Raw genomic sequence first — 14,004 nt, 5'->3', positions numbered from 1 at the left:
TCTCTAGCTATCAAAAGTTTGGACACACCTTCTCATTTAAAGATTTTTCTACATTTTCGTGACTATGAAAATTGTACTTTCACACTGAAGGCGTCAAAACTATGAATTAACACATGTGGAATTATATACTTAACAGAAAAGTGTGAAACAACTGAAATTATGTCTTATATTCTAGGTTCTTCAAAGTAGCCACCTTTTGCTTTGATGACTGCTTTGCACACTCTTGGCATTCTCTTGATGAGCTTCACTAGGTAGTCACCGGGAATGGTTTTCACTTCACAGGTGTGGCCCTGTCAGGTTTAATAAGTGGGATCTCTTGCCTTATAAATGGGGTTGGGACCATCAGTTGTGTTGTGCAGAAGTCTGGTGGATACACAGCTGATACTCCTACTGAATAGACTGTTAGAATTTGTATTATGACAAGAAAAAAGCAGCTAAGTAAAGAAAAACAAGTGGCCATCATTAAGAAATGAAGGTCAGTCAGTCCGAAAAATTGGGAAAACTTTGAAAGTGTCCCCAAGTGCAGTGGCAAAAACCATCAAGCACTACAAAGAACCTGGCTCACATGAGGACCGCCACAGGAAAGGAAGACCAAGAGTCTCCTCTGCTTCTGAGGATAAGTTTATACGAGTCACCAGCCTCAGAAATCGCAGGTTAACAGCAGCTCAAATTAGAGACCAGGTCAATGCCACACAGAGTTCTAGCAGCAGACACATCTCTACAACTCTTAAGAGGAGACTTTGTGCAGCAGGCCTTCATGGTAAAATAGCTGCTAGGAAACCACTGCTAAGGACAGACAACAAGCAGAAGAGACTTGCTTTGGCTAAAGAACACAAGGAATGGACATTAGACCAGTGGAAATCTGTACTTTGGTCTGATGAGTCCAAATTTGAGATCTTTGGTTCCAACCACCGTGTCTTTGTGCGATGCAGAAAAGGTGAACGGATGGACTCTACATGCCTGGTTCCTACCGTGAAGCATGAAGGAGGAGGTGTGATGGTGTGGGGGTGCTTTGCTGGTGACACTGTTGGGGATTTATTCAAAATTGATGGCATACTGAACCAGCATGGCTACCACAGCATCTTGCAGCAGCATGCTATACCATTCGGTTTGCGTTTAGTTGGACCATGATTTTTTTTTCAACAGGCAATGACCCCAAACACAACTCAAGGCTGTGTAAGGACTATTTGACCAAGAAGGAGAGTGATTGGGTGCTACGCCAGATGACCAGGCCTCCACAGTCACCAGACCTGAACCCAATCGAGATGGTTTGAGGAGAGCTGGACCGCAAAGTGAAGGCAAAAGGGCCAACAAGTGATAAGCATCTCTCGGAACTCCTTCAAGATTGTTGGAAGACCATTTCCGGTGGCTACCCACCTACACACACACACACACACACACACACACACACACTTACGGTATATTATCTACAAATATCTAAAATGTGCATAATATGACATTGTTTATATCACATTATTTTAATATTTTCTGGTAATTAATAATTTTTAACTTGAATTTAATAGCTCTACACACATGGAGTTTATTTGCATTGGCTGGTAGAGTTGAGCAAGTCTCCCCAAAATTGGATTGAGTAAGTAAGGAAGCAAAGAGTGGGAATATTTGTGTCGCCCAAGGAAAAAGTTAAAGGTAGAAGTTAAGAAAATAGTCGTTTAGGCTACATTCACACCTCAGTGTGACACGTCCTAGTGCTGTCCATTTTTTTCTCAGACAGCATAATGATCCATAGAATTTCATTGATCCATACATCTATCAGTTTTAAAAACAGATCCATTTCTCTGGTCTGGGAGACTCAGAGCATGTCCTACTCTATAAAGTTTTGGAGATCAGACTTGGCCATTAAAGTCTTCCCTTTTTTTTAAAAACGAATCTATTGTTAAGTTTCAAATGATAAAAAAAGCTTAGACAGCCTTTCCACTTCAGTTATAAAAATGAGTGAGGAAAAAATGTAGATAGCTAGGCTGATACTTGAAAAAAAATGGTTATTTTATCCGAGATAGTAACACTCAAAGGAATATATGAATATAGCCTAAGGCTATGTGCCCACGTTCAGGATTGTTCGCAGAATTTTCCTGATCAAACCGGACTCCTTTCGGAGGAAATCTGCTCGTGTTTTTTTTGCATTTTTTGCTAATTTTTCTCTTGTTTTTCTCCAGAGCTTTTAGCGTTTTTGCAGCTGAAAACCACCAAAAAACGCTAAAAGTCCTGAAAGTGGGCACATAGCCTTATACTCACCTTGCTAAAGCCCTCCCTATTCATGTTCTGCCTTTGCTTCCCACCTGGTGCTCCAAATGACTTTTCTTTTGATCTTCTCCCTCAGAGTCTTCCAGGCTGCAGACTAGGTCCCACAGAGTTAAGAGTGGTGCAATACTTGTCAATGATTTACTACACACATCATTAACATAAAGGATTAAGTGTCCCATTCAACATCACTGTGTGGAGCCCAATCTACAGCATTGCTTACCAGAAGACTATCATGGAGAAGAAGACCAAAGCAGATCCAAGTGGAAGACCAGGCAGAGAGCGACAGTGACAGATGGGTATGAGCAAAGCCAAGGAGTAGTGAATATAAGAATGTATTATTTTTTACCCCTTCTAAGCTCTCAGAATCCAATAAAATTGCTGGCAACTGGTCTCCAGTTTACTGGAGTTATGCAAATTGATTCCTCACAAATGCAGCTTCATCTACAATCATTAGTATCTGAATTTGGGGGGGGGGGGGATTTCAGAGCAAATTTGATTCAATTAGAATTGATTCACACAATTTGGGAGTGTATTTGCTACACTAATGAGAATGAGCTGCAATAACAAATAGAGCATTTGGACAGTAATGGTGAGATTTCAGAAAAAAAGCAAATCCTTCTTTTAATCCTAGATGCCCCTTTAAATATAAATATGGACTTTATTTTAGAAGACATTTTTATGTGTTTCAAAAGACGAAATGAAAATAACCATTTTACTATACATTATGCTGATTTAGCAAGACACTGTGGAACATGGTGCCAACTGCGTCTATGTACTGATTGACGATTCCACAAGTACGCTGACTCCAGTATTAAAAAAGTATCTGGCCACAAATTTACAATGGACATCAGAGTAATCTGCCATAAGGCAAAAGTAGTAAGTATGAATATATAACCTAAGTAGCCAACAGACAAAGATATCTGCTCTATACAGAACATGACAGGTCATCTTCTAAACTAATCTGACCAATAAGAGTTTACGTAAGGATTTAGACAAAATAAACCAAAACAAACTTTTTCTAAACTTTTTTACTTTTTCTATTCTAAACATCTGAAAGTGTTTAAATGAAAAAAAAAAAAAAATACACCCGTAAAGATTAAATTACCCGGTGAATGCTTTGCAACCACAGCGATGACATGATATGCAAGACTTGCTCTTTCCTGTAACCACAATAACTAAATGTTACTGAGTAATCTCTTTTTGCAAGTCAAACAGGGTTAACTGAACCAACCTTTTAAGGGGTAAGTGGCATTTTGACAGGTGACTCAGGAGAGTAACATGGTGGGAAATACACATTCACTATGGCCTTTCAACATCTAGCAAGAGTGGTAAGATCGTTCCTTTTTGTATGCTTAGTCATGGATCCGGTTGACTTAAATGAGTAAACATAAGTCAGGTGACATTAGGAAAGTGGGATTTTTTTTTTTTGCTGTAACTAAGGGTCCTTGTGCATGTAAAGAAAAATTTAGAAAAAAAATGGCAATTGATACAGAAAAATGTTAACATTTTTAGGTAAAGATTTGAAATCTTGTTGATCATTAAGACTCTGCACATGTTTGCAGTGATCATTTATTGCTAACTCTTTTTCATTGTATTATTATTATTATTTATTGTTATAGCGCCATTTATTCCATGGCGCTTTACATGTGAGGAGGGGTATACATAATTAAAACAAGTACAATAATCTTAAACAATACAAGTCATAACTGGTACAGGAGGAGAGAGGACCCTGCCCACGAGGGCTCACAATCTACAAGGGATGGGTGAGGATTGTATTGTATTTTATTGGATAACTTGCCCATGTAAAATATCTTTAAGTCTAATCTACCCATAGCATTTAATGCAAAAATGTTGCCCCCAAAATTAACTCATTAGCAATTTTTTTAAAAGGAATATGTCACTATCCTCACATCCTCAGTTCTATTGAAAAATTCTGTCTGCTGTATGTAATAATAATAATAATCTTTATTTATACAGCGCTAACATATTCCGCACCAAATAAATATAAGAATAATAAAGTGTGTTTGCAGCCCGGGGTCCACCGTGCAGAGATGTTACCTGTTGCTCGTTAGTGGCGGATACAAAGTGGCGGTATCGCACTAGACACACGTGGGTTAACCATCACCTGGTGTATACTTGTGACTGGCTCTGTTACTTCACAGAGCCGCAGTACCTCAGAGCACAGATCCCGTTTCCCTGTTAGCTGACACAGGGCACAGCTGAGTCAGTGCTAGTGTTCGGTCACAAGACTCAGCCCCCAGGACGTGGGGCAAGAGTCTCTCTAGACCCACTAAGCACACTGCACTACTCCTGACTAATTAAATTTAGCACACAGAGTGCGCACAGTGTCGCACTGGTGAATGCCACTAACCACCCTGACTAGGAAATTAAGCGCACTGATTACGCACAGCATAGCACTGGCGAAAGCCACTAGTAGACGCTGGTTATCGTGCTCAGTGCTGGCAATGCACTACATTGCAATGTATTTGCTCCAATCACCCAGACTCAGACACAACATGAGAGAAGGGAAATATTTAGGAGCTTGCACCAGTAACATACATGCATCCATCCGTGTGGCCGTGAGATCCTTTTATAGCTGCAGCCTTCTGGGACCATGCTGATGGCCCAATCCAAGCTGCCTGAGAACCTGAGCATTTGACCTCCGACCACCAATGAGTGGTCAACTCACGGGCATGCTCAGATGGAGAAAAGCAGGACTTAGTCCCAGGAGCATCTGCTCGCCTCTGACTAATGCTGGTTGCTATAGCTGGAACTGAGATTGCAGTAGCAACCAGATGCACAGCATTAGCCTTAGCAAGATGCTGGGACCGATGTCCCTGCTGAGCAGGATCCTCTGCAGCTAAAGAAGAATGGAAGACCACAGAGGACATGGCTCGAGATTCCCCCTGTGCCACGGCGGGATCTCGATGCCTAACAGCATGGCTTTACAGTTTTGCACACATTATCATCGCTGTCCCTTCATACATGTCTTGAAAAAAATGTTAAAAGGTCCTAAGGTCCTAGCTAATATACTGGAATTGGAGTATTGATCACATGCAATATTATCAGGAGACCTACTAATGTACTAATGATTAAAATAACTTCCAGTTCTCATTCGCCCTCCTTCTACGTTTTTCAGCTTATGGTACTGTAGACTTTTTTTTTCACTTGAGAACTTATTTTTGCTGTTACAAGTCATCATCGATTGTTTCATTTGTAGGTTGAATGGATCAGTTTGAGTGAGAAGACTTGAGTTACTTAAACACACATTTGATAGCTTCTAAAAACAGTCCAATCCATCTAAAATTGTTTGTTCCTTAGAATCCAGAAGTGTGAAGAACAGCATGCCTCTGTCTTTCAGATTACCCCTTCAAGTGTGAATCTCAGCTTGCAAAACTTTTTCATTAACCCCTTTTTCCTGACAGGACAAAATTGAACACATTACTAAGTTTTCCTGCAATGAAGAGTTTGAAACTTTGTTTTTGTTTTTATTCCTTTACTTCCCCCAAAATTGCAGCAGCCCCCCAAAAAAATCTGTAACCAAAGTGTCCTACAAACAAACCAAGCGTATCAAGCGGAGCTGCAATACTCGCAGCCTAATGAACAATGCACAAAAACAAAAGCATCAGCAAGGCGTCCATTATCTGATCTGCCTTGAAACACAAAAAATGCCCTTTCTGGTGCAGAGGAAGTGCCAGTAAGCCTGCAGGTGTGAGCCAGTTAAAAGAAAAGGCTTGGTTAAATAGATTCTTTGACTGTCAGGGATTAGAGTCATGGTACCAGTAGTAACACACATCTTTTCCTTTAACTTACGAAATTTTCTCACGAGTCTGCAAGAGTTCACCCCATAAGGAGCTTTCTGAGGCCATTGAAAAGTCTTAAGTTTTAATTAAGTTGAAGTTGTCAGAAGAAAGCTTTTTTGGCACAGAGTCAGGGTCATTAATTATTGCTATCTTTGTTTCTTTCTGAAGAAAGAACTCCACTGACTTGTTGGGTTACTAATACAGCTAGCATTTTTATCCTGCAGGCCTCTTATCAATTGAGTCTCATTTACAGATCTACCAATTACTTTCATCTTTTCTAAATTCAAGGCTGGTAATTTATCATGATTCTTAATGTTTAGCATGACAGTATCCAGTATGATCAGTTTGCAGATGTCTTGCTAATAAAATAAAAATGTTAATATTTCATGTAATTTCTTACGTGTTATCTATTACTCGTTCAGCCTGATCGCTTTACGTTACAAATTCTCCGAAATGCTTATTTTAATTACTAGAAGAATGTATGTCTCGACCTCATGTTTATCGATCTACAGGAGATACTGAAAACTAAATGCACGGCCAAACATTTACAGATCCTACACTCTTATGTGTTTGCATACTACAGTGTTAACTTATAACGCAATGTTTTTAATAAAAACATTTGCAAAATAACATTTGTTCTTGTCTTGACTTGGGAATTGTGATTTATGTGGCACATTTTACCATTAGGAGTCTCTCAGCAAGTGGCTCCATACACGTTTCAAACGTACTTGGCATAGCATAAATTATTATGACACTCACTGGGGTTTCATTTCTAGACTCAAATGATTTGGCCAAAATTCATGTTGGTTAAAAAAAAAAAATAAGGAAAAATTCCTTATTAGAATTTTGAAAAAGCTAAAAAAATGTATTCCGGAGAAATATGATGTGGAAAGAGGCAGGAAGGTGAGGTTATATGAGATCCATGCTAAATAATATGGATAATACAACACATCTCGTTTCACAAGATATAATTGTGCAAAGCTTTAGAAGTTAAGCAATTCACATTTCTTCCTACTAGTGGGATAGTAGTCACAAGGAACAAGAAAACCAAGCAACCATAAAGTCCCATAAAATAGTAAATTTTATTAAACAACATTAAAACCACCAGATAAGATACAGTGATGCAACATAGGGGAATAGACATGCATTCCTAATGGCCATAAATAACGGGCCAGGACACCAACCCAGAACCTGCTATACCGCGTATACCGGGTAACCTGCGTACACCGGGTATGTACCTATGCCGATTGATTTACATCTATTTTTCCCATGCTAAGGCACTGTTCAAATATTTGTTCTTGCAGCTATGGGCATCTTATAATAAGGCGTACTATTATACTATAGCAGGTTCTCGGTTGGTGTCCTGGCCCGTTATTTATTGCCATTAGGAATGCATGTCTATTCCCCTCTGTTGCATCACTGTATCTTATCTGATGGTTTTAATGTTGTTTAATAAAATGTACTATTTTATGAGACTTTATGGCTGCTTGGTTTTCTTGTTCCTTGTGATTATTATTGTTGGCAGCTGGCCCCTATATGTCCTTGATGCATATTTGCTACTTATTAGCTTGATTGTGATACATCCTCAATTTATGTATATTCATTTAATATGCTTGCTTCAATACTATTATGGGATAGTAGTCAGTAAGGGCCCATTTACACAGGCCAATAAATTGCCCAGAAAGAGTGCTATGCTTGATATAGGCAGATGATTGGCGGAGGGTGAGCATGTATGAATGACCGTTTATTCTCCCTGGAATCACACACGTTTTATTTTTAAGCACTCCCCCTGTTTACATAAGTGAACATCGTTTTCATCAACAATAATTTTGAAGTCAAGTAAGGGATGGGTTCAAATAGCAAATTGAAAATTAGCATTTTGCCAGTTGATCGCCAAGTGGTGATCATGAACTTTTATTCAGAGATTGACTCAAGGCCTTTAATCCCTTTCCCACATGAGATGTATCCTTACATCCCCGTGACCTGGTATTTATTGACCTGTGAAGTATGGATACAGCACAGTGACTTTGCATGCACAGAGGCTGTCCGCATGCCATCGCCGTGGATGTCAGCTGATTATGACAGTTGACACCCAGCACTCAGTGCCAGGAGTGGTCCTGTACCCTTCCTGGCACTTTAACCCCCTAAATGCTGCAATTGAACTCGATTGCAGCATTTCAGGAGCAGGCAGAGGGAAGAAAGCTCCTCTGCTCTTGGATTGAAGACCCCATAACCAACACGGGGTCCCAATCATTGCTATGCTGAACCGAAGTCACCATGATGACATTCAGGTCAGCAGAGATCGCAAACTTGCTTGATCGTGCTTAGAGCGTGATCAGCAAGTTTGACTATCAGTGCAGCGCTGACAGTTTGCATAGCACATGGATGCTCCTGCATCACTGAGCCCACCTAACCTACGGGTGCATGTCTCCAGAAGCATGAGCTGAGCATAACATACTGATCACTATAAGGTATTAGTTACTACAACACACTAGTCACTACAGCGTACTTGTCACTACAATGGCAATTTTCACTCTGCAACATTCATTGCGGCTTGATTCTAGAAAACACCAATGTAGTCAAAATCGTCACTACACCTGGAGATAAATTTCCAAAGGAGTATAATTTCCAAAATGGGGTCATTTGAGGGAGAGATTCTGCTCTTCTAGCACTTAGGAACTCTGTATTGAAGTCTGCAAATTATTCTGGGAAAATCTGTGCTCCAGAAGGGAAATAGCATTCCGTCCATCCCGAGTCTCTCCATATGGCTATACAGTACTATACAGCCATATATGAGGTAGTGCCACTTTCAGAAGAAATTGTGGGTCAAATTATGGTGCCATTTTTACCCACTTCTTGTGTGAAAATGTAAAATCTGGGGCTAAAATAAAATTTTGGTGGTAAAAATTTTATTTTTTTTCTTCAATACCCAATGATATAACATTCTGCAAAACACCCATGGTCTCAATATGATCACTGCACCCCTAGATGAATTCTTTCAGAGGTGTAGTTTGTAGAATGGGGTCACTTATTGGGGACTCTGTTCTGGCAACTCTGGAGCTTTCCCAGTGGTTCATGGCACTCGCAAACCATAACAGTAAAATCTACACTATAATAAGGTGCTCTTTCCCTTCTGAGCTTTGCACTGTGCCTGAAAAATATTTCCCAATTACATGTAGGGTATTAGCGCTCATGAAAAAATGGACATCAGTTTTTTTGTAAAAATGTTCCTATTAGCCCTTAGAAAGATTAAAAAATTGGGAATAAAACACCATTTCATTGGTAAAAATGAAATTTATTCTTTCTTCACCACTCAATGGTATAAAATACTGTGAGGAACATGTGGTGTCAATATGATCATTGCACACCTAGATGAATTCATTGGGGAATGTAGTTTGAAAAATGAGTTCACATATGTGGGGTTTCTGTTATGGTAACTCGGTGGCTCTGCCAATGTGACATAGCACCCTCAAACCATTTCAGCAAAATCTGAACTCCAATATGGTACTTCATCCCTTCTGAACTTTGCACTGTGCCTCAAACGTAGTATTCCCCAACATATGGGGTATCAGCATACTCAAGAGCAATAGCACAAGAAAATGTATGGTGCCGTTTCTCCTGTTACCTTTATGAAAATGAAAAATTTCAGGCTAAAAACGTTTTTGAGTGGAAAAATGTGATTTTTTTATTTTCATGGCTCAGCGTTATAAAATTTTGTGAAGCACCTAGGGTTTAACGTGCTCACCGTACATCTTGATAAGTTGCCTGAGGGGTCTAATTTCCAAAATGGTGTCACTTCTGGGGTATTTCTTACTGTTTAGGCACATCAGGGGCTCTCAAATGCAACATGGCATCTGGTAATTGTTCCAGCAAATTTTGCATTCAAATGGTCAAGTGGCGCTCGTTCCCTTCAGAGCGTTGCTGTGTGCTCAAACAGTGTTTTTATCCCATATATAGGGTATCAAAGAAATTTTACTATTATCATGAAGTACAATATGTTACAAAAGAACATCCTTAGAATCAGTGGGATCCATTGAAGCATTTCAGATTTATTACCTCACTAGATGGTGGCCCGATTCTAATGCATCGGGTATTATAGAATATGTATGTATGTATGTATGTATGTACGTATGTATATAGCAGCTACATAGTATATAGTTACATAGTTACATAGTTATTAAGGTTGAAGGAAGACTATAAGTCCATCTCGTTCAACCCATAGTCTAACATGTTGATCCAGAGGAAGGCAAAAAAAACCCATGTGGCAAAGAGTAAGCTCCACCTTGGGGAAAAAAATTCCTTCCCGACTCCACATACGGCAATCAGACTAGTTCCCTGGATCAACGCCCTATCAAGGAATCTAGTGTATATACCCTGCAACATTATACTTTATACCCTGTAACATTATACTTTATGAGTATAATAGGAGTACTACGTGGCCTGTGCTATATACTATGTGGCTGCTATATACTTACATACATATTGTAGAATACCCGATGTGTTAATACAGACCACGCAGTAAATAACACAGCCCACGTAATATATAGCACAGCCCACATAGTATCTAACACTGCCCATAGAAGTAAATAGCCCCATACAGCATCATATGATACACGACTACTCTGCACAGCTGGGGCTACCATACACATAGATCACTACGCCCGGGCCCGGCCACTCACTGTGTAATTAAAATTAAAAATTGTGATATACTCATCCGCCGGGGTCCAGCAAAGCTGTGCCAATGCGCGCGCGGCTGCCGCCATCATTCGTTGCCAGGATGCATTGCGAAATTACCCAGATGACTTAGCAGTCTTGCGAGTCCGCTAAGTCTTCTGGATAATTTTCGCAATGCATCTCTGGGAACGGAAGCTGGCGGCAGGCACGAGCGCATCGTCAGACAACGAAAGGTGAGAATAGCAAATTTGTTGTTTTTTTTATTATTTTTAACATTAGATTTTTTTACTATTGATGCTGCGTAGGCAGCATCAATAGTAAAAAGTTGGGGACACACAGGGTTAATAGCAGCGTTAACGGAGTGCGTTACCCGCGGCATAACGCGGTCCATTAACACTGGCATTAACCCTGTGTGAGCGGTGACTGGACGGAAGTATGGAGCGGGTGCCGGGCACTGACTGGACGGAAGTAGGGAGGGACTAATTCTTGGCCTGACTGTGCCGGTCGCTGATTGTTTGCAGCAGCCAGGACAGGCAGCTGGCGAGACCAATCAGTGACGTGGGATTTCCGTTACAGACAGACAGACGGAAGTACCCCTTACACAATTATATATATGGATAAAGTGACAGTGGTCAGAATTGAAAAAAAATTGGCCTGGTCATTAATGTGCAAACCATCTTGCGGGGTTAATTCTGAATTCCAATGTATAATGTGCACTAAACTGCTCTAATACACTAGTTGAAGCCACCATTGATTAGGAGAGGCATACATTTGGGGAGGTAGTTGCATGGTCTTGAACCAATCATATGCAAACACTCCCGTGGGCAATATGTTAAGACCTACAGTAGCCCCACAGACTTCAGGTCTGATGTTTCTGCACATTTATGCTTTAACCACAGCACATGGAAAATCTTCTAAAATGAGTTTCTGTGATTTAGAGTTGTCTTAGAAGAATTTTTTCATGAACCCAAGAAATCTCTACACAATATTATTTGGAGTTGCCAATAGTTGGGGCCTTGATGAATTGTAGTGAAACACTGCCTCAAAGGGAGTCCGCCATCACAGAACGACAGTTCAAACCAAGTACTGGTGCTCAATGAACCCTTGTGCATTTAAGTGCACCCCCCTTCATGCTAATTTTCCCTCAATCTCTGCCCTTCTCTGGCTCTATGAAGTCATACCATTACACACTGAACGGGAAACCACTGGGTAAATCTGACAGGGAGAAGGACTTGGGGATCCTAGTTAATGATAAACTTACCTGGAGCAGCCAGTGCCAGGCAGCAGCTGCCAAGGCAAACAGGATCATGGGGTGCATTAAAAGAGGTCTGGATACACATGATGAGAGCATTATACTGCCTCTGTACAAATCCCTAGTTAGACCGCACATGGAGTACTGTGTCCAGTTTTGGGCACCGGTGCTCAGGAAGGATATAATGGAACTAGAGAGAGTACAAAGGAGGGCAACAAAATTAATAAAGGGGATGGGAGAACTACAATACCCAGATAGATTAGCGAAATTAGGATTATTTAGTCTAGAAAAAAGACGACTGAGGGGCGATCTAATAACCATGTATAAGTATATAAGGGGACAATACAAATATCTCGCTGAGGATCTGTTTATACCAAGGAAGGTGACGGGCACAAGGGGGCATTCTTTGCGTCTGGAGGAGAGAAGGTTTTTCCACCAACATAGAAGAGGATTCTTTACTGTTAGGGCAGTGAGAATCTGGAATTGCTTGCCTGAGGAGGTGGTGATGGCGAACTCAGTCGAGGGGTTCAAGAGAGGCCTGGATGTCTTCCTGGAGCAGAACAATATTGTATCATACAATTATTAGGTTCTGTAGAAGGACGTAGATCTGGGGATTTATTATGATGGAATATAGGCTGAACTGGATGGACAAATGTCTTTTTTCGGCCTTACTAACTATGTTACTATGTTACTATGTATACCTGTTAATCAAAGGTGAGGGGGTGAAGATTGATGGCAAAGAAGCAGGTAGGAAGGTGCACTAAAATGTTTGGCCATGCCAAAGTGCACTGAGCGCCTGTACTTGATTTGAACAGTCATACTACGCTGACAGAGTCCTTTTAACCCACACATTAAGTTCTGTAGTACACTTAGTAGGTATGATGTTTCTAAGCATTGGTTTAACCACAAGAGAGAGGCAAGTTTTGTTTATCCCATATCTTTTAACATGGGTTTCTGTTAATTTGAATTGTTTTAGGGGAATTTATTCATGAAACCAAGCAATTGCTCTGCTTAGTCTAAACTTTAAAGCCTTTTAACATTGTTGTATAGCATATTTCTTGGCAAGGAAAATATAGAGATGGAAGCATTGTGAAATTTTTGAAATTTGTTATCTAGTAATCCATATTTTTTATGCATTGCGGCTTTGACATGTTATATAAAAGCAAACACTTAGACAATTTTTCAAACTCGCACTTTGCAAAATTGACCCAGTCATGTGGAAAAAGATTGGCTTGGTCCTGTATGTGCTAAAACTCCTTATAAGTCCAGAAGTGATTGATGAATTAAAAGAAAAAAATAGGGTGAGTTTTTTAAGTTTCCAGGTGGCTGCAGTCTGATCTGCTGGGATAATGGAGTGCTTGCATCTATGATAGTTAATTGTACTGGATTACTGTTTGGCATCCAACCAAGCAACTGGCCTGGGGACAGATCATTTTATTTCACAGTCATCAGCAGCCCCTCACCAACATGCCAGCATGGGGAGACCACTTAATGTTTGAGAATATATGATGATCGGAGTTTGTGTTTATACAGTTGAGCCGCACAGGTGACTGATAATTGATACAGACAAAAAAAGAATATTAATCCCAAAGCAGTACATAACAAAAATAAGATTACAAACATAAGACTGCGAGTAATTACTTTAGCAATCCTATGAAGGTTAATTGTAATTTGTAGATTACCTTCATTATTTGGTTATCTTATTGTGGATTACTGTGATTTACTGAATATACGTTTGGAAATTTCCATTCTAAAATTACATTGCTGTAATTAAATGTACGTATAGATAGCTTCTCTACCATTCTCTGACCCCTAATTCACCCAACCATCTTACCAAATATGTAGGAAAAGAAAGATGCTTTGTACTAAGAGGACTTGTACTCCTATTTTATGAATCGTGCATGCCAACTTTTGGAATTGTTGAACCAGAAATTTTATAGTATGGTGTGCAAAGTGGTGCCAACATTTTTTGCATAACATGCTCTCATTTTAGAGACCTTAGGTCTTTTAGGT

General features: G+C 40.0%; 1 protein-coding gene across 1 annotated transcript in view; it reads right to left on the bottom strand.

Moving 5' to 3' along the window:
• Window positions 1–14,004, bottom strand: part of ZFHX4 (zinc finger homeobox 4) — a 184,464-nt gene that overhangs the window by 110,844 nt on the left and 59,616 nt on the right. The window lies entirely within an intron of this gene.

The sequence above is a fragment of the Ranitomeya imitator genome, chromosome 6 (assembly GCF_032444005.1).
Source record: "Ranitomeya imitator isolate aRanImi1 chromosome 6, aRanImi1.pri, whole genome shotgun sequence".
NCBI lineage: Eukaryota > Metazoa > Chordata > Amphibia > Anura > Dendrobatidae > Ranitomeya > Ranitomeya imitator.
This window is presented reverse-complemented; position numbering and strand designations above follow the sequence as displayed.